This window comes from Arachis hypogaea, chromosome 15 (genome assembly GCF_003086295.3).
Source record: "Arachis hypogaea cultivar Tifrunner chromosome 15, arahy.Tifrunner.gnm2.J5K5, whole genome shotgun sequence".
Lineage (NCBI taxonomy): Eukaryota > Viridiplantae > Streptophyta > Magnoliopsida > Fabales > Fabaceae > Arachis > Arachis hypogaea.
In genome coordinates, this window is record NC_092050.1 from 150388573 (window position 1) to 150398270 (window position 9698).

A 9698-nucleotide genomic window follows, 5' to 3' on the forward strand; every position below is an offset into this window, starting at 1 on the left:
TAATCCACACATTGGATAAGGGTGAAATTGCTTAAGAGATAATATTTTGCAATAATTGAGATGATGGGCACGGCTGGGAGTGGATTTGGTTGAAACGATAAAGATAAAATGATTGTAATGAAGCGACAAATTTTTAATGAATAGAAGAGCATAAATTCTAGACAACTTTTCTTAATTCAATTTTATTTATCTTAACTTTTTAATATTTATTGCTTATTTTTCTTTTAATTTCAGTCCCATCCTAATGTTAATGGCCTCTACAATAAACCATTTTCACATTTTGAAGAGTTAGAAATAGCATTTGGTAGAGATAGGGCTCAAGAAGCAATGTAGAAAATGTAACTCAAGCAGTTGCTACTATGGAGGCTGAGCGCAAAGCAAACTTGAGTGAGGCAAGTGAATAAAAATATCCAATCAAATTTGGAAGAGACTAAAATTAAATATGAAGCTAATTCTAAACAATTGACTCTAGTTTATGTATATAAATTCACTTATTGTTGACTCTACTATTGTGTACTTTCTTGAATTTCATTAGTTCAATATATTCTTGATTCTTGAGTCACATATTCATATATTATTCTTCCCTTACAGAGCAATTTTTTATTTTAAAGTTGCCCTCACTCACTCGAGCCTAAAGTTTTAAAGATAGGGTGTAACATAATTTTATTGATTGAAAAAAAAATCAAATAGAGATATGAAAGGTGTTCCTACCATTTCAAATGAATTTGCTATAAAGTAGAAACACCTTTAATATCTCTAACTAATCTTTTTTTTTTTTCTTCAATCAATGAAATTGTGTAACACCCTATATTTAAAACCTTAGGCTTGAGTGAAGGGGACAACGTTAAAATAAAAAATTGTGCTATAAGTAAAGAATAATATATGAATAAGTGAATCAAGAACCAAGAAAACAGTAACTATTAAACTAACGAAGAATAAAAAAACAAACAGTAACTATTGAACTAATGAAAAATCACTCCAAAATTTAAGGAAGTACACAATAATAAGATCAATAATAAGTGAATTTATCTACATGAACTCGAGTCAATTGCTTACAAATCAGTTTCATATTCAATTTCAGTCTCTTCCAAATTTGCTTGGGTGTTTTCATTCACTTGTCGATCATTCAAGTTTGCTTGGTGCTTAGCCTCTATAGTAGCAACTGCTTGAGTTACATTTTCTGCATTGCCTACTTGAGCCCTATCTCTACCAAATGCTGTTCCCAACTCTTCAAAATGTGAAAATGGTTTATTGTAGAGGCCATTAGCATTAGGATGGAATTGAAATTAAAAAAAAAAAAGTAAGTAATAAATATTAAAAAGCTAAGATAAATAAAATTGAATTAAGAAAGTTGTTTAGAATTTACACTCTTCCATTCATTGAAAATTTGTCGTCCCACTACAATCATTTTATCTTTGTCGTTCCAACCAAATCCATTCCTGTGCCCATCTATCTCAACTATTGCAAAATATTGTCTTTTAAGCAATTTCACCCTTGATTCAATGTGTGGATTAGCCTATAAATAGCATAACAATTTAGAGTTATTACTACTAAGACTAAATTCAATTCATCCAAAAAGGCATTTTTATATTGTAAATTAACAAACTATATAATTATAAACGAAAAAAGCAAGTATTATGTTAAAAAATTATACCTTAAGATCACATTGAGGGATCTTTTCATGAAACATTTTTTCTTTTTTCCAAATGTTTTTTATAATCGGATTTGAACGTGCCATTGTCACACTTTCACGAAGTAGTTGCAAGCTCCACCAAATACTCAACTAGTTTTGCATTTTCGTGTGGCATCCATTGATACTTAGTTTGCTTTGAATTAGGTCGAGAATTCTCTTCCATTCTCTATAGATTAATAAGCAGAATAATTTTTCATTTACAAATTAATAACTAATAAGCACTTTGGAAAAAGCATACTTTATATCTAATATAAGAAAACTATGATAAAAGTACATCCCAATGTAGATGTAAATTAATAGCAGCAAAAAAAAGCATAGATCATTCCTCAAATCAGCAGAAAGTAAAACAGTCACACTAATTATCAATATTGGGAGAGAAATTCTTAAATTATTATCTATAACAAGCAGATGACAATAACTTAAATCATATCAACCATCCAAGATTCTACATAATCCAACAACTAAGATAATCACTAAAACCAAAAGAATATGAATACGTGGGTGAGATTCATATGGTACATATTCTGATATCCATGTGTTGAAAATTTGAAATGATCTCACATAATCAATTGAAACAAAAGTGAAAATTGAAAAAATGAATAAGTAAAATTGATTCGTCTTTCCAGTAAGCTTGGACATGATTTATACACATGAACTACTAACAAATTTGTCTCGCTTAGCGAAAGTGATAAATAAGTGTTCTTTCATAGTCCTAAATTGTCAAATTTGGTTCACTTATGTAATATCACTGAAATCATTACAGTATACAATAATTATTCCTGAAACAGAAAAAAATAGAATCAGCAGAATATATGTCTATCAATTTCATGTAACTGAAAATAGAATCAGTAAAAAAAACACAATTCTGTTTTATAACCTTTGATTCAATCCACCATAACATGTACAAATATATATGCCATATTCAATTTAGCATGTCATATTCTAGTAGAAATAGAGAGAGTTCAGTAAAAAAAATAAAAATAAAAATCCAAATATAAACAATGTCAAACCACACGTTTTAACAGAAATCGCTAACAGTTTAAAATCCTTACCTGAAGAAGATTTTGTGCTTGAAAAAGATTCTGTGCTTTGATGGTTATTGCGGAGACGTGAGGAGGGAGACGACACGAACAGAAAGCACAACTCGAGCTGGGGAGAGCAACCGAGCTCAAATGGAGAGAGGCCAGACATTACCACACAACGCGAAGGATCCGAACAGAGTCGCGAAGATGCAGTCGCAGTGAATCGAGGTGAGCTGTGATGATGAACACGAACGCAAACAAGGAGCGTGGTGGTCATGCAAATCGGTGGCGAAGCGGCCTCCATGAATTTGTAGAAAAAATCTCGCTAGGATTTGGTTTTTATGGAGGAAGGACTCTGCTAAGGTTTGCTTTTTTTATGAAATGAGTTGAGGAAAAAAATCTGAAAAAAGAGGAAAAGAGTTAAATTAGCAATGGTATTTTGATCTTTTTATTTTGTTATACACATTTCATTCTCATTGGAATTAAAGATAACCAGAGGGAGATGGAAATGAAATTGGTGATATTTTGATTCCAAAAAATAAAATTTATTTGAGAATATATTTTTAAACTTTGAAACAAATATGAGAATAAAATATTCCCATCTAAATATTCTAATATTCACTCAACCACACATACTCTAAGGATAATAGCTCCAATGTGATTGATGATGTTGTGATTGCTGTCTCGAGGGGTTTTAACTTGTAACAATGGATTTGCATTCTATTTTGTTTCTTTCTTATCGCCACCTAAATCTCGTGCTTCTTGTATTTTCAATTTTCTGGATGTCACTTCCATTTCAGAAATTCTTTGTATAATTGTATCCAGCGGGTTTTGCTATTGTCCTCTGAGCTGTGGTTGTCACAACTCTCCCTCTCTTTCGCTTGGTTCCCACGCGCCTCGTCTCGTTTCAATTTTCTTCATCTTTCTCCTGTCCTCCTTCCATGGTTAGCGGTTTGGCTCCGGTTGTTCCTAAACCTACATCATACCGCAGTTTGGATGGCTTTAAAATTTTTGTTCCTAAACCTACATCATACCGCAGTTTGGATGGCTTTAAAATTTTTGCAGTTCTTTTTCTCGTGACCGATGATACCGCAGTTAAAGCAATAGCAATCCTGAAGCTCACCTCTGCCCAAGTAGAAGCCGGTGTGGAGAGGCTGGTAACATCTATGAATACCCAGATTTCGTTTCTTTTTGACTGTCTTTGAAGCTGATTAGGACAGTGTTTCTTGCAACTTTTGAAATAGAGACATCTTTTGGGTTACCTCACATTCTTAGGATGGAGTTCTTGATCATTTTGAATTTGACTTCTTTTTCTGACATGATTTTACCTACTATGTTGTAGCAATCATGTTTATATCCTGGGCTTGGGTTGGGATTCATATATATGGTCTTGCCTTCAATAGGATCTAATCCCATGTTGGCCATGTTTCAGGTTTGAGAGAGGAGATCAAAAGATGAGATAGCCTATTTGGTGAAGAGATTTGGAGGGGATAAACTGTGGGAGCATAAAGAAGAAAAAACGGTTGGGTAAGTTAAGGTATGGAAGGTCTTGATAAAGATGGTTAAAAGGTTGAGAGTGGTTAGATGAGGGGAATACAATGTTTTAAGGTAAGTATGGAATGGGGTCAGCTTCTGGTTAAGGAGCACTTGAAATAGGGAAAATGGTGTTTGTTGAGTTAGAAGTTTTCAAGAATGTGAGAAGCTCAGAGTTGAATGATGTTATGTTCAAGGAGATGTTTTCAATAATATGAGTTGGAGATAGGAAAGGGAAGAACCTCCCTCATGAAGAACCTAAAGTTCTTAATTACTCTCCAAGCGAGAGAGAAAATCCCTCCACCAGGGGAAAAATAATAAAATATACAATGATGACTCTATTTTTTTATTTTTATTTTTTGTAATCTCTCTTTTTTTCTTTTCTAACTTTTCAAAACGGAATTTCAGTTGCTCCAAACTAAAAGGATCTACAAATCCCTTGCCCCAAAGTACGTACTACTTGACCTGTCCATCTCTCATGAGTTGGTAAAGCTAAAACAATAAATACTTGTAGGTCATAAAAAATGGGTAAAACGGTCCACTTCACATATGAACAAAAAATACTTGTTGGTGGACATGATTTTGTTTTTTCGGTATAAGTTGGTGGACTTTAAGTAGGTCATTGTTTTTCTTAGCCCAAAATTATTGGTTCACACAATGATGGGCCTAGTAGACTTAAAGAATCTAAATTGTAATGGTTTCTTAGGAGACTAATCACCTTGAGTGTTTTTTTTTGTCTAACCAACGTGAGTTAGTTTAGTAATTAATTCACAGATCTGTGTAAATAAATGTTGGAGATTAATAAAATTCTATTGTTTTTATAATTTTTTCTTTTTTTTTGTTATAAAATTTTTAAAATAAACACGAAAAAATGAAGATATAAGATGAAAATACAATAGTTTGTTAGATATCATATAATACATAGATTTCAAGTGTATGTATACGATGTATATCCTATTCGAAAATAATGGTAGCCTCCAATAATGTATAAGCTCTTTCAATTCCTGCCAAAATGTTGGAATTTTTATATTCTTTCTTATGCTATACAACTTGCATTATTATTGTTCCCTTTCCATGCCAAGAATAAGTAGCTTAAATGGCTTCACCATTTTGTCAAAACAAAATTTTGAAGATTATGATAGAAGGAAACTATTTTCATATAAACTAATTAATTAAATAATATATAAATAGCAGGTCATACCCACTTCTGTACTTACCGATATATATCCCATATGTTCTTCTTTTTCCATCACTCAATATAAATATATAGTTCAATAATTATTCTTATCCGAATCTTCAAATTCTGAATCAATTAGAGTCTAGATATATACTCATCAATCGGGTCACATGTTTATGGAAATGTCTCGAATTGAATAGGACTAATTGAGTGATTATTACTAATTAGTCTTAATTTGGTGGCTTTGTGTTCCCTCAAGTTTTCAGCATCTCTTACCCACCAAAGAATTCTAACTCACAAGCAATGTTACGTTGTATAGAGCCCATGCCAATAATAATTTATTTAAACAAAAAAAAAAAAGACACTTGTTATGTGAATCAAAACTAATATAATAAGTTTAGACTTCAAAAGAGGAAGAGAAAAAAAAAAAGGAAAATTCTATTTATAACATTTAATTCAATCCATTTAGACATTCACTTTTGTTATATATCTTCTTTCTTTATTTTGTTTTAATCTTCTTGAAAACAAAAGTTGAGAACTGAAATAAAGAGGTGAAAAACTTTATTTGATGTCAAGTTTAGAATTTATATAACAGTGTCTCCCAAAAAAAAAAAAAAAAACAGATTCAATATGTGAGTTAACATAAAGTTGTTTGATTGGAAAAATAATTGAAAACAAAAGTTTGAGAAGTACTTGGCCTCAACCTCTTGAAAGCACTTTTATATGAATAGAGACATTTAATGGACACATATATATGTTTTTGTTGATAAATAATGTTGATGGGAACTGAAAACTTTTGACCATTTCTTAAAGAAAATTTAGGGTTCAATGAAATCCTAACTTGACATCTTGAAGAGATGTCATATAGCTAGCTGGAACAATTGAAGCTCTCTTTCGTTATATTACATGGTCTTGCTAGTCTACTTGTTAAGAAATCATTTTGGGTTGGTTAAGGAATTAGTTCATTTATCCACTTATTAAATAAGTGTTAGATATTCAAATTTTATCTATGTAATAATTCATTAACTAATGATAAATTTTTAAATAGAACTCTGTTTTGCAACGATCTAGTCCTTTATCTATAGTAATGGAAATACCATGTAAAAATAAAAAAATTACACTTATTAAAATTACTAGAAATAAAAAATATAAATAATAAAAAAAAGCATTTACTTTCTAAATTTTTCATAAATAAAAAACTATAATTGTTTTTTTTTTTTTGTCATTCTTTTAACCAATATTCTTATAGTTTTCTTTAGCTAAATCATCAATTATTATTCGAAAAATATTAAGAAGACAATATCTAAAATCACTTTATATAATATAATATTTATAATTTTATACACAATATTTATAATTACATATTTATTATATTTAAAATTATATAATTATTCTAACAATAATTAATAAATATTAAATAAAATAATTTTAAATTGTTTAAATTAATTTTTTATTGCCTCACAAATATTATTGTCCATAATGTGGGGGTGGCATAGCATAATTAATGAATAAGTCCCCAATGGATATAACTACCTGTGTAATTAATGTATTGTTTACTAATCATTAATTACTTCGTACTTATTTAATGAAAACCATCATAGTGCATGCCAAAATCCTCTCTCATTATATTAATAATTGTTGCTAATATTGGTTATAAGAATAACTATTATTTTTATTGTTGCTAAAAATAATACAAAGTGTTGACAGATAAATCTTCATTTGCACTCTAGAATATACACAAACAATATCGTATCAAGAATTGTACTGTTGTACTCCCTAAGAAATATTCTTAAAGATGAATTATGCAGAAAATTAAAAATAAAAGGAGAAAGTATTTTGGAATATTTGTATGTGTATACAAATTAAATTCTTTTTCTACTATATAATTATCATTAGTACATGAGATGATATATATATTCCTCGGAACTGTGTCACCAACCATTTTATAGGTGACAAATATTATAAACAGTGGAATATTTATGTATGTATAGTTTCATGCAAAGCAAATAAAGCTACTTGTGGTGGGAATTAATGGAAGATAATTAAGCTATGTGGGCTCCATGGTTGGTTCGTCAAAGGTCAACTAAAATGGATAATAATCAAAATAATTTTATATATAATTCTCTCATTCTAATTTCTTTTTCTTCCTTTTTAACCTTAAACTTTATTCATGAGAAAATACATGTGTCAAATAATAATAACTTTGCAACTTGAATTATTATTATTTATTCATTATTTTCTTTGGTCCTCTTTTTCTTATTGATCCAAATTTCTCTTTGATACATATACCCTTGATGATAGATTCCCAGGGTTTGTCTATGCTATTTAAGCAAAAATTCCACTTCTCAATGATAAGTCCATGACATGAAAAGAAAAGCAATTTAATTAATTCTTGCAATTTGCAAAATACAATAAAATAAAAAATATTACGTGTATAAAAAAATTAATTAATAAATTAATAATTTTTATAAAATATATTTAAAATATAAAATACATATTAAAATTAGAGTTTAATTTTGATATAATGACAATATTTTATACAGTCGTACAGTCATATTCGTTTTTTTATGACAATTCACGCAGCTAATATTGTAGTATTATGTAATTAAATATACGTATAAAATTATTTGATATTAAAGTACATAAAAATTAAATTTATTAAAATTATATAAAATTAACGTATATAAATATACACAAATACATAACTGTCGATTTATAATATATTTTTTAGAAAAAAAAAAATTACTAATAGACAAAGGGGCAATGATAGCCATCTATCTATATGCAAACACATCATTAGAGAGGCTCCATCATAATTTTTGTATTGACTGATCCAAACATCGTTCTAATTTCTTTCTTTCTTTCTTCCTTTTGAACCTTAAACTTTATTGATGAGAAAATACATGTGTCAAATAATAATAATTTTCCAACTTCAATTATTATATTTATTGTTTTCTTTGGTCCTCTTCCTTCTTGATCCAAATTTCTCCTAGATACATACGTATACCCTTGATAAAAGATTCCCAAGGTTTGTCTATGCTTTTTAAGCAAAAATTCCCCTTCTCAATCTTAAGTCGTCCATGAGATGAAAAGAAAAGCTACTTAATTCTTGCAATTTGCAAAAAGAATACCTTTTAAAATATAAAATACATATTAAAATTATATAAAACCAACGTATATAAATACATCTAATCGTATAATACCACATAAATAAAAATAATAACTTTTTATATTGATAGTATGGATAATTATTTAAAAAAACAAATATAATTATATAAAAATATTAAATATTTTACATTATTAGGACATTAAAATTAAACTGTATAAAAAATTTATAATATTTTTTAGCAAAAAAAAAATTACTAATAGACAAAGGGGCAATGATAGCCATCTATGTATATGCAAACATCATTAGAGGCTCCATCATAATTTTTGTATTGACTGCTCCAAAGAATGTTGTTATAAACGTGAAACCTAACCATCATCTGATTGGGATACTTTATGGGAGCATAAGATTTCCATGGTGGACCCACATACATACACATACATAGTGGTGTGGACCCACTTCTTGCTTCATACATTTGTGAACTACATAATTCCTCTTCTCGTGATATCAATACTTTATATAAGCCTTGAATGGAAATAACACAAGGCAAGAACATGGCACATAACAAAAGGGAAAAAAGAAAAAAGAAAAAAGAAAAAAGAAGAGACTAAATAATGGTGCTCGCTCCTATACTCCTATTCTTGAATATGGTCATTGCTATAAACAAAATCTTTGTAACTGTTATGATGTTGGAAAAGCTACTCTTGATCTTATAGTAATAGAAAAATTTTGCTATACTAATTTTATTTAATTTCATACATCAAATTATGTATGCATATATTTTATTGTTAAATAAAATGTAGCTACAACAATTTATATATTATTTTTTCTATTTTAGGATAATTCTCCAAAAAATACATGGTAAGAAAAGAATTAAATGAATTTTCGTAATATTTAAAATTATATAGACAAAATACTTTTATTTAATTATCACATTTAAATTAAAATTATTGTTTAAATATAAATAGACAATTTGAAATATTAATGTATTTAAACAGATATTATAAATAAAAAATATTAAATGAACAAATTATATTTATAATCAGATTTATTTAATTTTTTTAATACGTTTTCTCTTTTTTCTTCAACTAGTGTTTATTGTGTTTAAACACTAAACAAACATAATTATTAAAATAATTTGATCATAAAACATCACTACTATTATTT

At 28.5% G+C, this 9698-nt stretch overlaps 2 long non-coding RNA genes across 4 annotated transcripts; one reads left to right on the forward strand and one right to left on the reverse strand.

The window, feature by feature from the left end:
• Nucleotides 1-984: 984 nt before the first annotated feature.
• On the reverse strand, nt 985-4532 carry LOC112751300 (uncharacterized). 3 transcript variants are annotated; one of them, XR_011872839.1, is made up of 5 exons: nt 3839-4471; nt 3352-3690; nt 2746-3115; nt 1655-1859; nt 985-1516 (listed from the first exon to the last, which is right to left on the reverse strand). It is a non-coding gene; the product is annotated as an uncharacterized lncRNA (long non-coding RNA). The 3 variants fall into 3 exon arrangements; XR_011872840.1 differs by lacking the exons at nt 985-1516; nt 1655-1859 and adding an exon at nt 2062-2472 and having other exon boundaries at nt 3839-4470; XR_011872838.1 differs by lacking the exons at nt 985-1516; nt 1655-1859 and having other exon boundaries at nt 2531-3115; nt 3839-4532.
• LOC140179229 (uncharacterized) lies at nt 3373-4603 on the forward strand. Its single transcript, XR_011872837.1, has 2 exons — nt 3373-3872; nt 4148-4603. It is a non-coding gene; the product is annotated as an uncharacterized lncRNA (long non-coding RNA).
• Nucleotides 4604-9698: the final 5095 nt, after the last annotated feature.